Here is a 16399-nt window from a genome sequence, read left to right as displayed (position 1 = left end):
AAGTGTTGTGGTCAGTTTAGACCAAAATGGAGCGCTTTGGCATCAACTCAACTCGCCGTGTTTGGAGGAGGAATGCTGCCTATGACCCCAAGAACACCATCCCCACCGTCAAATATGGAGGTGGAAACATTATGTTTTGGGGGTGTTTTTCTGCTAAGGGTACAGGACAACTTCACCGCATCAAAGGGACGATGGACGGGGCCATGTACCGTCAAATCTTGGGTGAGAACCTCCTTCCCTCAGCCAGGGAATTGAAAATGAGTCGTGGATGGGTATTCCAGCATGACAATGACCCAAAACACACGGCCAAGGCAACAAAGGAGTGGCTCAAGAAGAAGCACATTAAGGTCCTGGAGTGGCCTAGCCAGTCTCCAGACCTTAATCCCATAGAAAATCTGTGGAGGGAGCTGAAGGTTCGAGTTGCCAAACGTCAGCCTCGAAACCTTAATGACTTGGAGAAGATCTGCAAAGAGGAGTGGTGGACAAAATTCCTCCTGAGATGTGTGCAAACCTGGTGGCCAACTACAAGAAACGTCTGACCTCTGTGATGCCAACAAGGGTTTTGCCACCAAGTACTAAGTCATGTTTTGCAGGGGGGTCAAATACTTATTTCCCTCATTAAAATGCCAATCAATTTAAACATTTGACGCGTCTTTCTGGATTTTTTTTTGTTATTCTGTCTCTCACTGTTCAAATAAACCTACCATTAAAACTACAGACTGATCATTTCATTGTCAGTGGGCAAACGTACACAATCAGCAGGGGATCAAATACTTTTCTTGGTTCTTTCGGTAAAGTCACGTAGAAGGGCAGTAATAAAATAATAAAAATAAAACATATAAAATAATATAATAGTAATATAATAATTTATTTTATTTTTTATTTATTACTTTCCTTCTACGTGACGACTTTACCGAAAGAACCAAGAAGTTGAATCCCTGCAGTCACGAAAGCTTAAATCTAAATTTAGATCAAATACTTGTCCCCTCACTGTAGAATAAAACAGAGTTACAAAGTGGCGAGCCGCGTGAAGACAAAACTAAACTAACTCAGGCGAGGGCAGGAGGCAAGGCCCCGCGTGGCCAGGCCGCGCCTTGTAATGTTCCAACCTGGACATCGATTCCAATGCTGCTCAATTGACATCCCTACGAGAGGCTCTACCTTGGTAAACAACAACAACAACAATCACAACAACCACAAGAATTTATCACCTCAGATTTCAGAAAAAGCGCGGAGCGGGCAGCTTTCTGTTACCTCGTGACGTCACGCGGCAGCAGAAACGTGACATGACGTCACTTCCGGGATACAAGACAGTCCCCTCCCACAGATTCAGCAGTGACCATCGCGGAGGGTGACGTCACGCACCACAAGAGCGCGGTGCAGGGTGACGTCACAGAGCTGGATTGGAGTTAAAGTTTTTAGATTAAATTTCCATTGCTCCATCTCTTGAACAGAGACCCTTGGGTGCGTGAGCTCAGCAACTACAACGTGGACATTATTGTGTGTACACAGTGAGTGTGTGTGTACATTGTGTGTGTGTGTACATTGTGTGTGTATACTGTGTGTGTGTACACTGTGTGTACACTGTGTGTGTGACACAGTGAGTGTGTGTGTACATTGAGTGTGTACACTGTTTGTAGACACTGTGTGTAGACTGTTTGTAGACACTGTGTATACATTGTGTGTACACAGTGAGTGTGTGTGTACACTGTGTGTGTGTGTACATTGTGTGTATACTGTGTGTACACTGTGTGTGTGTACACTGTGTGTGTGTACACTGTGTGTGTGTACATTGTGTGTACACTGTGTGTGTATACTGTGTGTGTACACAGTGAGTGTGTACACTGTGTGTGTGTGCACACAATATGGTAGCGCATTCTCTATTCATTGTAGAGGTTCAAGGTTCAAATGGGACAGGCACAGCTGGCTACCCCAGTGACATTCACCAAAATATGCGCAGTCTGCTTCACGGCGGATGTAAGACAAGCCACGTGTCACTCACAACGCACAGGTTGGTGTCACGGTCAAAATCGTGCTAAGTCCAGACATTGTCCAGACATTATCTAGGTTATTTAATTTAGTGTGTTCTTTCTCCCTCTCCTAATGTTCAAACTTGCTTACTTCACTACGCGTTTTCCGCACTCATTGACATGTTAATTTTTGTCTCTAACCCTCCCTATCTCTGCCTCCCCTCTGCCTATTTAAGGCCTCACCACAGAGACGATCTCCCTCTCTGTACCTGTGTTACTCTCTCTCTATGTATCTTGGTGATATCTGTCTGCTCATATGTCTGTCTATAGTTTTTGTGGTTAGAATTTTTTGTTTGCTATTTCATTTATACCTGATGATGATTGCTTGTGTTGCAATCGAAACGTCGTGATTTTTATTTTATTTTACTTTAATTAATTTAAATTTTTTTACCTACGTGACTTTACCGAAAAAACCTAAGAATATTATCCAGAAAACCCACAAGGGAGATGACGCGTCAATCATCGCCCCCGAACGACAGACTCTTACGTGCAGGCCGGTGCAGGGCCACCACCTTGTGCCACACAGGGGCAGCTGCCACTTGGGGGCGCCCTTCGATTGTTTGAGACGAGGTTCGATACGAAACACCGAGTTGCTGAGGCAATTAAGCAAGCAACTTATGAATGCAAATGTGATGTCATAACGTGGTGAATCCATGAGAGGTGTTTGGGTTTGATCGCAAAAATATATAAATGTGTCGTTAAAATCTGCCACCACCAACTAGTGAGGGTTGTCACGTAAACAGAACGTGACAATTCGTCACTAGCACAGCACTAGTGTATAGTGTAGTGTGTAGTGTATAGTGTAGTGTAGTGTGTAGTGTATAGTGTAGTGTAGTGTAGTGTATAGTGTAGTGTATAGTGTAGTGTGTAGTGTATAGTGTAGTGTATAGTAGTGTACAGTGTAGTGTATAGTGTAGTGTAGTGTAGTGTAGTGTATAGTGTAGTGTGTATAGTGTAGTGTAGTGTGTATAGTGTAGTGTATAGTGTAGTGTATAGTGTAGTGTACAGTGTAGTGTGTAGTGTAGTGTATAGTAGTGTATAATAGTGTAGTGTATAGTGTAGTGTATAGTGTGTGTGTAGTGTAGTGTGTAGTGTAGTGTATAGTGTAGTGTATAGTAGTGTATAATGTAGTGTATAGTGTATAGTGTGTATAATGTAGTGTATAGTGTAGTGTATAGTGTAGTGTGTAGTAGTGTATAGTGTAGTAGTATAGTAGTGTAGTGTATAGTGTAGTGTATAGTGTAGTGTATAGTGTAGTGTAGTGTATAGTGTAGTGTGTAGTGTATAGTGTAGTGTATAGTATAGTGTAGTGTATAGTGTAGTGTAGTGTGTAGTGTATAGTGTAGTGTATAGTGTAGTGTATAGTGTATAATGTAGTAGTGTGTAGTATATAAATAAGTCTTGCCGTTACAGAAGATGCCTTCCCGTTACAGAAGATGTCTTCCCGTTACAGATGTACAGAGGCACAGACACGGAGACAGTTTCAGTTTAAAGTTTAATTTTTTTGAGGTATAACCACGTGACCCATGGGGCAACAAACAAAAAACACGAAAAAATAAAATCTTAAAATGACGACGCGCAACAGAAACATCCAGGAGAAAAAACCTTCCCCAAAAAATCAGCGCATATCAAACAATGACAACCATAATACAATTTACATTAAAGTTATGAGACACAAAGACAGACAGACACGCGCAGAGAGAGATGGCTTAGCGAAGTGGCTTATCATCTCAGGGACAGACCCAGCAGGCGCCGTGGGTTGACTGCTGTGCCAGGCTAGGTGCAGGAGGAGGTCACGGGACAGACCCAGCAGATGCCGTGCTGTGCCAGGCTAGGTGCAGGAGGAGGTCACGGGACAGACCCAGCAGGTGACACGGGTTGACTGCTGTGCCAGGCTAGGTGCAGGAGGAGGGGGTCATGGGACAGATCCTGTGGGTGCCATGGGTTGACTGCTGTGCCAGGCTAGGTGCAGGAGGAGGGGGTCATGGGACAGATCCTGCAGGTGCCATGGGTTGACTGCTGTGCCAGGCTAGGTGCAGGAAGTCACGGGACAGACCCTGCAGGTGCCGTGGGTTGACTGCTGTGCCAGGCTAGGTGCATGAGGAGGTCACGGAGCAGACCCAGCAGGTGCCATGGGTTGACTGCTGTGCTAAGCTAGGTGCATGGGTCTGTGTGGTGAGTCTATGGATCTCTGTGTAGTGAGTCTATGGGTCTCTGTGTAGTGAGGCTATGGATCTCTGTGTGGTGAGTCTATGGGTCTGTGTGAAGTCTTGGGTCTCTGTGAGTATATGGGATTCTGTATGAGTCTATGGGTCTCTGTGTGAGTATATGGGATTCTGTATGAGTCTATGGGTCTCTGTGTGAGTATATGTGACTCTGTATGATGAGTCTATGAGTCTCTGTGTGGTGATCCTATGAATCTCTGTGACGAGTCTATGGGTCTGTGTAGTGAGTCTATGGGTCTGTGTGGTGAGTCGATGGATCTCTGTATGATGAGTCTATGGGTCTCTGTGTGGTGAGTCGATGGATCTCTGTATGATGAGTCTATGGGTCTCTGTGTGGTCAGTCTATGGGTCTCTGTGAGTATATGGGATTGTGTGGTGAGTCTATGAGTCTCTGTGTGGTGAGTCTATGGATCTCTGTGTGATGAGTCTGTGGGTCTCTGTGTGGTGAGTCTGTGGGTTTGTGTGGTGAGTCTATGGGTCTCTGTGTAGTGAGTCTATGGGTCTCTGTGTGATGAGTCTATGGGTCTCTGTATGAGTCTGTGGGTCTCTGTGTGATGAGTCTGTGGGTCTCTGTGTGGTGAGTCTGTGGGTCTCTTGTGTGGTGAGTCTATGGGTCTCTGTGTAGTGATTCTATGGATCTGTGTGATGAGTCTATGGATCTGTGTGTGATGAGTCTGTGGGTCTCTGTGTGATGAGTCTGTCGGTCTCTATGTGATGAGTGTGGGTCTCTGTGTGATGAGTCTGTGGGTCTCTATGTGATGAGTCTGTGGGTCTGTGTGATGAGTCTATGGGTCTGTGTGATGAGTCTATGGGTCTCTGTGTGGTGAGTCTATGAATCTGTGTGTGATGAGCCTATGGGTCTCTGTGTGATGAGTCTGTGGGTCTCCGTGTGATGAGTCTGTGGGTCTGTGTGGTGAGTCTGTGGGTCTCTGTGTGGTGAGTCTATGGGTCTCTGTGTGATGAGTCTATGGGTCTCTGTATGATGAGTCTGTGGGTCTCTGTGTGGTGAATCTGTGGGTCTCTGTGTGATGAGTCTGTGGGTCTCTGTGTGGTGAGTCTGTGGGTCTCTGTGTAGTGAGTCTATGGGTCTCTGTGTGATGAATCTATGGGTCTTGTGTGGTGAGTCTATGGGTCTCTGTGTAGTGATTCTATGGATCTGTGTGATGAGTCTGGATCTGTGTGTGATGAGTCTGTGGGTCTCTGTGTGATGAGTCTGTCGGTCTCTATGTGATGAGTCTGTGGGTCTCTGTGTGATGAGTCTGTGGGTCTCTATGTGATGAGTCTGTGGGTCTCTGTGTGATGAGTCTATGGGTCTGTGTGATGAGTCTATGGGTCTCTGTGTGGTGAGTCTATGAATCTGTGTGTGATGAGTCTATGGGTCTCTGTGTGATGAGTCTGTGGGTCTCCGTGTGATGAGTCTGTGGGTCTGTGTGGTGAGTCTGTGGGTCTCTGTGTGGTGAGTCTGTGGGTCTCTGTGTGGCGAGTCTGTGGGTCTCTGTGTGGCGAGTCTGTGGGTCTCTGTGTAGTGAGTCTATGGGTCTCTGTGTGATGAGTCTATGGGTCTCTGTATGAGTCTGTGGGTCTCTGTGTGATGAGTCTGTGGGTCTCTGTGTGGTGAGTCTGTGGGTCTCTGTGTAGTGAGTCTGTGGGTCTCTGTGTGATGAATCTATGGGTCTCTTGTGTGGTGAGTCTATGGGTCTGTGTAGTGATTCTATGGATCTGTGTGATGAGTCTATGGATCTGTGTGTGATGAGTCTGTGGGTCTCTGTGTGGTGAGTCTGTGGGTCTCTGTGTGGTGAGTCTATGGGTCTCTGTGTGGTGAGTCTGTGGGTCTCTGTGTGATGAGTCTGTGGGTCTCATGTGATGAGTCTGTGGGTCTCTGTGTGATGAGTCTGTGGGTCTCTGTGTGATGAGTCTATGGGTCTCTGTGTGATGAGTCTATGGGTCTGTGTGATGAATCTATGGGTCTCTTGTGTGGTGAGTCTATGGGTCTCTGTGTAGTGATTCTGGATCTGTGGATGAGTCTATGGATCTGTGTGTGATGAGTCTGTGGGTCTCTGGTGATGAGTCTGTCGGTCTCTATGTGATGAGTCTGTGGGTCTTGTGATGAGTCTGTGGGTCTCTATGTGATGAGTCTGTGGGTCTCTGTGTGATGAGTCTATGGGTCTGTGTGATGAGTCTATGGGTCTCTGTGTGGTGAGTCTATGAATCTGTGTGTGATGAGTCTATGGGTCTCTGTGTGATGAGTCTGTGGGTTCCGTGTGATGAGTCTGTGGGTCTGTGTGGTGAGTCTGTGGGTCTCTGTGTGGTGAGTCTGTGGGTCTCTGTGTGGCGAGTCTGTGGGTCTCTGTGTGGCGAGTCTGTGGGTCTCTGTGTGAGTCTATGGGTCTCTGTGTGAGTCTATGGGTCTCTGTGTGAGTCTATGGGTCTCTGTGTGATGAGTCTGTGGGTCTCTGTGTGTGAGTCTGTGGGTCTCTGTGTAGTGAGTCTGTGGGTCTCTGTGTGATGAATCTATGGGTCTCTTGTGTGGTGAGTCTATGGGTCTGTGTAGTGATTCTATGGATCTGTGTGATGAGTCTATGGATCTGTGTGTGATGAGTCTGTGGGTCTCTGTGTGGTGAGTCTGTGGGTCTCTGTGTGGTGAGTCTATGGGTCTCTGTGTGGTGAGTCTGTGGGTCTCTGTGTGATGAGTCTGTGGGTCTCTGTGTGATGAGTCTGTGGGTCTCTGTGTGATGAGTCTGTGGGTCTCTGTGTGATGAGTGTATGGGTCTCTGTGTGATGAGTCTATGGGTCTCTGTGTGTGAGACTATGAATCTGTGTGTGATGAGTCTATGGTCTCTGTGTGATGAGTCTGTGGGTCTCTGTGATGAGTCTGTGGGTCTGTGTGGTGAGTCTGTGGGTCTCTGTGTGGCGAGTCTGTGGGTCTCTGTGTGATGAGTCTGTGGGTCTCTGGGTGGTGAGTCTGTGGGTCTCTGTGTGATGAGTCTGTGGGTCTTGAACGGATTGTTTTCTCGCTTACCCCTTATGACGTTTCAAAGGTTGCGATTAGCCCAAGATGGCGCTTCACTTCTGCCGGATTTTGAGAGCGGACGGGGCTTGGTCCGAGTCCTTGCTTGCATTCAATAAAAGTCCACAAAGTGGTCGGGAAAACTACGGCGGAGTATCTCTTCGTGTTCGGCGTTGCGTGGCGTTTTTTTTACGTTTGAAATGAAGGTTTAGTGCGTGGTGTCCCGTCATGGCACGTTCTTGTCGGTGTCAAGTGTACATCAGCCGCACCCAGTTTACCAACAAAGGCTCATTCCTAACAGCGTGCTTCAGCCGCACCGAACCTCACAACAATAATATTCAGGGCCTACCTTGGCTCCTCCCACCCTCAACCAGTATATATACAAGTACTGTGTTCTTGGAATTTCTCTCACTTGATACAGCTGTCGTGCTGTGACGGTTCCACCTGAAGACGGAAGCGATTTTAATTTTATTTTACCAATTAAAATTTTTTACCTACCTGGTGACTTTACCGAAAAAACCTAAGAATCTGTAACGACGGCTTGGCGCACTTCTCTTGAGACGGCACTTCACTGCAGACGCGGCGACTTGGCATCGGGCGGAGATCCCCGCCGGGAGACTCGCGGCTCCCGTGGCGGGGATCTCCCCCTCGTACGGCAGCACGTGGCCCCCTTCGCAATCGTGCGACAAATCAAATCCGCCATTTTTTTTGTCGCAAAATATAATTGACGTTTATTTTGCGCCCATTTTATTCCCTCACAAAATTTGTGCGCAGTGACGGGGTTTGCCACCTGTCACTGCGCCACTGCTCACCACGCCCCCCGACAGACCTGTTCCTCTTCACCTGAGGACGGCTGCTTGCGTTGTGGCCGAAATTCGTGAGAATTAATTAATGTTTTATTTTTATTATTTTATTACTTCCATTCTACGTGACGACTTTACTGAAAGAACCAAGAAAAACCTGTTGACTGTGGGGGTTAACTAGAGGTGCGGGTGCGTCATACAACGGCCGAACCCACAAGGGCACGTTAACTGGGGCAAGGCTCAAGGTGGGGATTCACTGGGAAGCTCCTGGAACCAGCGAGAGAGTTCCAGAGGTGGGCGTGGCCACGCTGGGCGAATATAAGGGAGAGGCAAGTGGGGGTTTGGGGCTGTCGTGGTGGTCTCGGGTCAAGGCTGTCGTCGCTGTCATCACTGCCGTCTCTTCGTCGTCGTCGTCGTCGCACAGCCAGCCAGCTATAGAGTTGTACGTCGCCGGTGTGGCTGTACAGGTGGCAAAGCTCTACGTGGCCCGGCGTGTATGTTACTCCGTGAGCCTGTCCGGAGCGTGTCGAGAAATCAAGTTAGCCGAGACAACCACGACACCACACGCCGTACAATAACAGCCACGTAGGGCGACACACCCACCTGCACGGCAGGCTTTCGTCTGAATTCACATAGCCAGGCCTTGCCAGCACGCCGGCTCTGGCTAAATGTCCTCACGGAATGCTTTTCCCCGGTCGCCCGAGGGGCCGGTTGATTTCAATTTTCGGTTGACTTGGACCCAGCGGCTTGACATTCAACTTCTCCTGCATCGTCCTCCTTCCCCAGCTCGTGGCTGGGCAGCCCAGCCGGGCGCGCAGAACCGCGCCGTGCAGCGCCGCCGCCGCCGCCGAACCCTCCTCCAGCTGCGGCTCGCGGGGGGAGGGAGGGAGGGAAATCCGGTGAGCTGCGAAGCTCTTTGCAGAAGGGCGGCGGTGCGGGTCGTCACAAAGTTACGACGACAAAACAAAGCGGAGCGATCCATCCTCCGTGAGGTGTCACGTGCGACCGGGCTATGGTGCGTGGTGTGTGTGCGTGTGTGTGCGCGTGTGTGTGTAGTGTTGTGTGGTGTGTGTGTGCGTGGTGTGTGCGTGTGTGCGTGTGTGCGTGGTGGTGTGTGTGGCGTGCGTGTGTGTGCGTGTGTGCGTGTGTGTGCGTGCGTGTGTGCATGTGCGTGTGTGTGAGTGCGTGCGTGTGCGTGCGTGTGTCTGTGTGGTCTGTTGTGGGAGTGGTGGGTGTAGTGGTTAGCGCTACGCTGCGCTATGAACCCGGCGACCCGAGTTCGATTCCCGCTCACGGCCAACACCAGTGACAATTATTTGAACTGGTCCCGGGCCTCCCCTAGGTCGACTCAGCCTCAAATGAGTACCTGGTGCGGTGTGTAAACATCACCACTAGGGAGACAAAGCGGTCGGGCGTGGTGCTGGCCACCCACCCGCTCGTGTACCGTTCCGGCCTTCATAGGTGCTCGCTAACAGCACTTGCCCCTACCGTCTGTTACAGGCTACACGGGGGATCTTTGTCTTTTTGTGTGTGTGCGGGTGTGTGCGTGTGGTGCGCGTGTGTGTGCTGTGTGTGTGTGCGTGTGTGTGTGTGTGTCTGTGCGTGTGTGTGCGCGTGTGTGTGTGCGTGTGTGCGTGTGTGTGCGCGCGTGTGTGTGGTCTATGTGTGTGCGTGCGTGTGGGGAGCGGTAGTGTAGCGGTTAGCGTGCTGCGCTATGAACCTGGAGACCCGGGATCGATTCCCGCTCACGGCCAACACCAGTGACGATTATCTGAACCGGTCCTGGGCCTCCCCTAGGTCGACTCAGCCTCAAATGAGTACCTGGTGCGGTGTGGTAGTAAACATCGCCACTGGGAAAGTGTGTGTGCGCGTGTAGTAGGGGCACAGGTGGTGCATCAGCCAGTCATCTCGGTCATCTCAGTCAGTCGAAGACCCGTGGCCCACTGTCTTGGGTCTGCCCCTGTGACCTCCTGCCAGCGGGCGTTCGAACACTTCACGTGGCCGTCAAGGTGCACTTGGCCTGGCACAAGCGTCGTGGTGACGTCACCGGCCACTTAGTGGCGAAATGGCCAGGATTGGTATTGGCACCGGGTGAAAATGTGTGTTTGCGTGTGTGAACATGAGTGTGCAGTCCTGGGCATCCCCTAGGTACGACTCAGCCTGAAATGAGTAATGGTGCGGTGTGTTAACATCGCCACTGGGGAGACAAAGGCGGTCGGGCGTGGGTGCTGGCCACCCACCCCCTCGTGTGCCGTTCCGGCCTTTACAGGTGCTCGCTAACAGCACTTGCCCCTACAGTCTGTTAAGGCTACACGGGGGTTCTTTGTCAACGCTGGCCGAATGACTCACGAGCGGACTGCCTCGGGAACGAATTGTGTCCGTGGTGCAACAGAAACATCGAGACGAGGTCGTACCTTCATCCGGATCCGTCCAACTCCAAGCTCCGAGTGCGTGTCCCACGTGACGGAGAAGCAATGGCGGACGTGTCCGTAGCACTTGATGTCCGCCAGCTTGATGGTCACCGCCGTGGCATCTGCTGCCACACAAGGAAGCGGCACTCTGCACATCGCCCACAGACCCCCCCACAACCTGCAGCCTGTACCCCCCTCTGCGGGTCTCTGTGGGTCTCTGTGGGTCTCTGCGGGTCTCTTTGGGTCGATGGGACTCTCCGAGTCACCGTTTGTCACTCATTTAGCGTAGGCTACGGGTAGGGAATCAAAACCCGCTTGCGACCTCTGCTGCCGCCGCCACCTGCCTGCGAGTGGCCCCGTCGCGGGGCTCGCGAAGCGCAGGCTCCCGGCGTGGACGTAGACGCGGCAGGGCCCCGCACGCACCTCCGCCGCCCGCGGCGGCTCCACAGCCGCCCTTCCCACGCGGCCAGCGGCGGGCCCGGCCCCGCCGCCCGCCGCCGGCAGGAGGTGAGCCCGCAGGGCCCCCAGCCAGGCCCGTCTCTGGCCTCGTCGTCGGCGGCCAGGGCGAGGTACCCCGCGTCGGCGAAGACCGCCAGGCCGTACGGGGGCCCGCAGGGTCCGCAGCGCTCCAACCCGCCGCCCCTAGCCCGCCGAGGGGCATGACGCGGGGCGGCGGGCGGAGGAGCAGGCGGGCGAGGCGGGCGAGGCTGGCGAGGCGGGCCGTGCAGGTCGGGTGGGGGAGCGGGAGGAGGCGGGGGGTGGGGGCGCCCGCCCCCCCAGGCCAGCATCTCTCCCGGGGGCTGCGGTAGGCACTGGAGGATGGGGGGCTACGGTCCCGTCGCCCCCACGCAGCACGAAGAAGCGGCGGTGGCCACTTGGCCGCTCGGTGAGGAAGCCGCTGAACAGCAGGAGCTCCAGCGGGCCACGGAGCTCCAGCCGGCGGTGGCGGTGGTGATAGTGGTGGTGATGGGTGGTGGTGGTTGCATGGTGGTGATAGTGGTGATAGTGGTGGTGGTGTTAGTGGTGGTGGTGATAGTGGTGGTGGTGATGGTGGTGATGGTGGCGGTGGTGATAGTCGGCGGTGGTGGTGATAGGTTGGGTGATAGTGGTGATAGTGGTGTGGTGTTAGTGGTGGTGGTGACAGTGGTGGTGGTCGTGGTGTTAATGGTGGTAATGGTGACAGTGGTGGTGGTAGTGGTGGTGTGGGGCGGGATGGCGGTGGTGATGGTGGTAGTGGTGGTGATGCGATAGTGGTCGTGGTCGTGGTGGTGGTAGTGTGGGGTGATGGCGGTGGTGATTGTGGTAATGGTGGTTGATAGTGTGGTTGATGACAGTGTTGATGGTGATAGTGGTGGTAAAGTGGGTGGTGATGGTTGGTGATAGTGTGGGTGATGGCGGTGTTGATGATGGTGATAATGGTGGTGGTGATGGTAGTGTGGGTGATGGTGATGCAGTGATGGATGTATGTTGCAACCACGTTCGCATTCTATAGTGCCCACCATGACAAGCGGAGTGCATGGGGTGGTGATGTAGTGACGCTGGTTATTTTGCTCAAGTGTTGATGGTGGTAATGATGATGGTGATGGTGGTGACGGTGGTGTGGTGACGACGGTGTGGTGATGGTGGCCGTTTTGGTATCGGTGTGGTAATGGCGTAGAGAGATCGCGACGGTGCGATGATTGTGAGTGTGCTGATGGTGGTATGGAGATGGTGGCGTTGGTGATGGTGACGGTGGCGTGGTGATGGTGATGCGGTAATGGTGATGACGGTGTAATGATGGTGTGTGATGGTGGTGATGGTGGTGGTGATAGTGTGATGGTGGTGGAGGCTGGTAGTAGCGACATTGCGTGAGTGTGTGTGAGTTTACGTGTGTGGGTGGTATGTGTAAGTGTGTGAGTGTGAGTGCGAGTGTGGGTGGGTGTGAGTGCGTGTGAGTGTGTGCGTGGGTGTGTGTGAGTGTGTGTGAGTTTGCGTGTGTGGGTGGGTATGTGTGAGTGCGTGTGTGTGAGTGTGGGTGGGTGTGTGAGTGCGTGTGAGTGTGTATGCGTGAGTGTGCGTGTGTGAGGTGCGTGTGTGAGTGTGTGTGTGGGTGTGTGTGAGTGTGTGTGCGTGTGTGGGTGTGTGGTGGGTGCGTGCGTGTGAGTATGTGTGTGTGTGTGTCAGTGTGTGTGTGTCAATGTGTATGTGTTCCAACGTGTGTGTGTCAATGTGTTTGTGTCAATGGTGTGTGTCAGTGTGTGTGTGTCAATGTGTGTGTGTCAATGTGTGTGTGTCAGTGTGCGTGTGTCAATGTGCGTGTGTCAGTGTGTGTGTGTCAGTGTGTGTGTGTCAGTGTGTGTGTGTGTCAGTGTGTGTGTGTCAATGTGTGTGTGTCAGTGTGTGTGTGTCAGTGTGTGTGTGTCAATGTGTGGTTGTCGTTTGTGTGTGTCAGTGTGTGTGGTCAGTGTGTGTGTGTCAATGTGTGTGTGTCAGTGTGTGTGTCAATGTGTGTGGTGTCAGTGTGTGTGTGTCAATGTGTGTGAGTCAATGTGTGTGTGTCAATGTGTGTGTGTCAGTGTGTGTGTTGTTGCCTCTTCCACTACTGAATTGTCCTGCACACCAGACGATGTAGTTAACATCCTGGGGAGAGAGACTCCAAACTCCAAACACAGCAGCAGCAGCAGCGTCGTCAGGTCGGGATCGAACCACCACACAACAACAACCACCACCACAACAACCACCACTACCACCACCACAACAAACACCACCACCACTACAACCACCACCACAACCACCACTACAACCACCACCACCACAACAACCACCACCACTACAACAACCACCACCACTACAACCACCACTACCACCACAACAACCACCACCACTACAACCACCACAACAACCACCACAACAACCACCACTACAACCACCACTACCACAACCACCACAACAACCACCACCACCGCAACCACTACAACAACCACCACTACCACCACCACAACAACCACCACTACCACCAACTACCACCACAACAACCACCACTACAACCACCACTACAACCACCACCACCACCACAACAACCATCACTACCACCACCACAAACCACCACTACAACCACCACTGCAACCACCACCACACACCACCACAACCACAACAACCACCACAACCACTACAACCACCACCACAACCACTACAACCACCACTACAACCACCACAACAACCACCACTACAACCACCACTACAACCACCACAACAACCACCACAACCACAACAACCACCACTACAACCACCACTGCAACCACCACCACAACAACCACCACTAACAACCACCACAACAACCACCACTACCAACCACCACTACAACCACCACTACCACCACAACTACAAACAACCACCACAACAACAACCACACAACAAACCACCACAAGAACCACTACAACCACCACCACAACCACCACCACTACAACCACCACTACAACCACCACCACTACAACCACCACTACAACCACCACTACAACCACCACCACTACAACCACCACAAACAACAACCTCCAACCTGGGTGCCGCCATCTTGAACTTGGCGATGGTCTCCGGGTTATGACGTCACCGGGAATCGTTTGTTCGATTCTCATCGATTATAATCGAATCTCATCGATTATAATCGTTGGTTTGCGCGTCTCTCTCTGCTAATCGATTCCCATCGATTATAATCATCGTTTTGCGTGTCTCCCTCTCTCTGATGATCGATTATCATCGATTACATTATCCGTTCCGATGGCTCCATGTGCTATGAGATGTTGACCACCTCGCCTGGTCTACAGGAGGCCGTGGGTTCGATCTCTCTCTCATCATCACGGTGGCTATGAGATGTTGACCACCTCGCCTGGTCTACAGGGGGCCGTGGGTTCGATCTCTCTCTCATCATCACGGTGGCTATGAGATGTTGACCACCTCGCCTGGTCTACAGGAGGTCGTGGGTTCGATCTCCCATCATCATCACGGTGGCTATGAGATGTTGACTACCTCGCCTGGTCTACAGGAGGTCGTGGGTTCGATCTCTCTCTCATCATCATCACGGTGGCTATGAGATGTTGACCACCTCGCCTGGTCTACAGGAGGTCGTGGGTTCGATCTCCCATCCATCATCACGGTGGCTATGAGATGTTGACCACTCGCCTGGTCTACAGGAGGTCGTGGGTTCGATCTCTCATCATCACGGTGGCTATGAGATGTTGACCACCTCGCCTGGTCTACAGGAGGTCGTGGGTTCGATCTCTCATCATCATCACGGTGGCTATGAGATGTTGACCACCTCGCCTGGTCTACAGGAGGTCGTGGGTTCGATCTCTCTCTATCATCATCACGGTGGCTATGAGATGTTGACCTCGCCTGGTATACAGGAGGTCGTGGGTTCGATCTCTCTCATCATCATCACGGTGGTGAGTGATGGTGGTGAGTGATGGTGGTGAGGGTGGTGGGGTGGTGATGTGTGGTGAGGGGGTGGTGGTGAGTGATGGTGGTGAGTGATGGTGGTGGTGGTGAGGCCACCTCCATCACTACCATCACCACCACCTCCACTATTACCACCACCACTGTAACGTCCACCAACACCACGACCTCTACTTCCAACATCACCACCTCCATCATCACCACCATCAACACCACCATCACCACCACCATCACCACCTCCATCATCACCACCATCACCACCACCATCCCACCATCATCACCACCATCACCACCACCATCACCACCACCCATCACCACCACCATCATCACCATCATCACCACCATCACCACCATCATCACCACCATCATCACCATGATCACCACCACCACACCACCATCACCACCACCATCATCACCACCATCATCACCATCATCACCACCATCACCACCATCATCACCACCAATCACCATGATCACCACCACCATCACCACCACCATCACCACCACCATCATCACCACCATCACCACCACCATCACCACCACCATCACCACCACCATCATCACCATCACCACCACCATCACCACCACCATCATCACCATCATCACCACCATCACCACCATCATCACCACCATCATCACCATGATCACCACCACCATCACCACTGCAACTCAGTTTGTACAAACTGAAATGTCGTGATTTTTATTTTATTTTACTTTTATTAATTTAAATTTTTACCTACGTGGCTTTACCGAAAGAAAACAACCTAAGAGTGTGTGTGTGTGTGTGATATCAGCAAATTCCATTGGCCAACATCTAATTTGTTTTATTTGAAGGCCACAACATTGTTGACGAACGTGCTGAGTGTTTTGTCTTCATGAGACGCGTTGTTGTGTGTGACCACCGCGTGTGCACACAATGCACGAGCTGGCAGCATGAGCGCTCGGCGTGGAGCGGTGGCGCAGTTGTTAGCGCACACACCAGAATGTTTATACTGGAGGAATCCGATGAGCGATAAAGCTCTTTTAGACAGATGTCCAGTCGGGGCAGGTCAGAACGTGCCAACAACAAACGACACAGAGACACAATAGGAGTCCTAAGTAGAGGAAAGGTAATCGAATCACTTACAAAATGTACACAAACTAAACTTAACTATTTTCTAGTTTAGTTTACAGCACTCCGCTGCAAATCCAGCAACTTGAGTTTCAATTCCCGGCCACTGCTGACATCAGCGGTGAGTCACATCTGAACCACATCGTGGTTGCCTTTCACCGCATCCCCGCGGTGACCAGCGTGGTGAAGTATGGTCAAACAATGCCCACGGCGAGGGGGAGGCATTCATCCAGCAGCAGGGCATGACACAGCGCTCCTCCGTACGTTGTGTGTCTATAGTTATACGAATCAGAATATTTATTTTAAATTTGAGAAATCCGATGATCTACGAAGCTCTATTTTTTTCAGAAGTTCAGAAGTTTCACTGGACGAGGAAAGCCCGGA

Source organism: Lethenteron reissneri, chromosome 59 (assembly GCF_015708825.2).
Source record: "Lethenteron reissneri isolate LAM-NWPU_2019-01 chromosome 59, ASM1570882v1, whole genome shotgun sequence".
Taxonomy (NCBI): Eukaryota; Metazoa; Chordata; class Hyperoartia; order Petromyzontiformes; family Petromyzontidae; genus Lethenteron; species Lethenteron reissneri.
Note: the sequence above shows the minus strand (reverse complement) of the source record.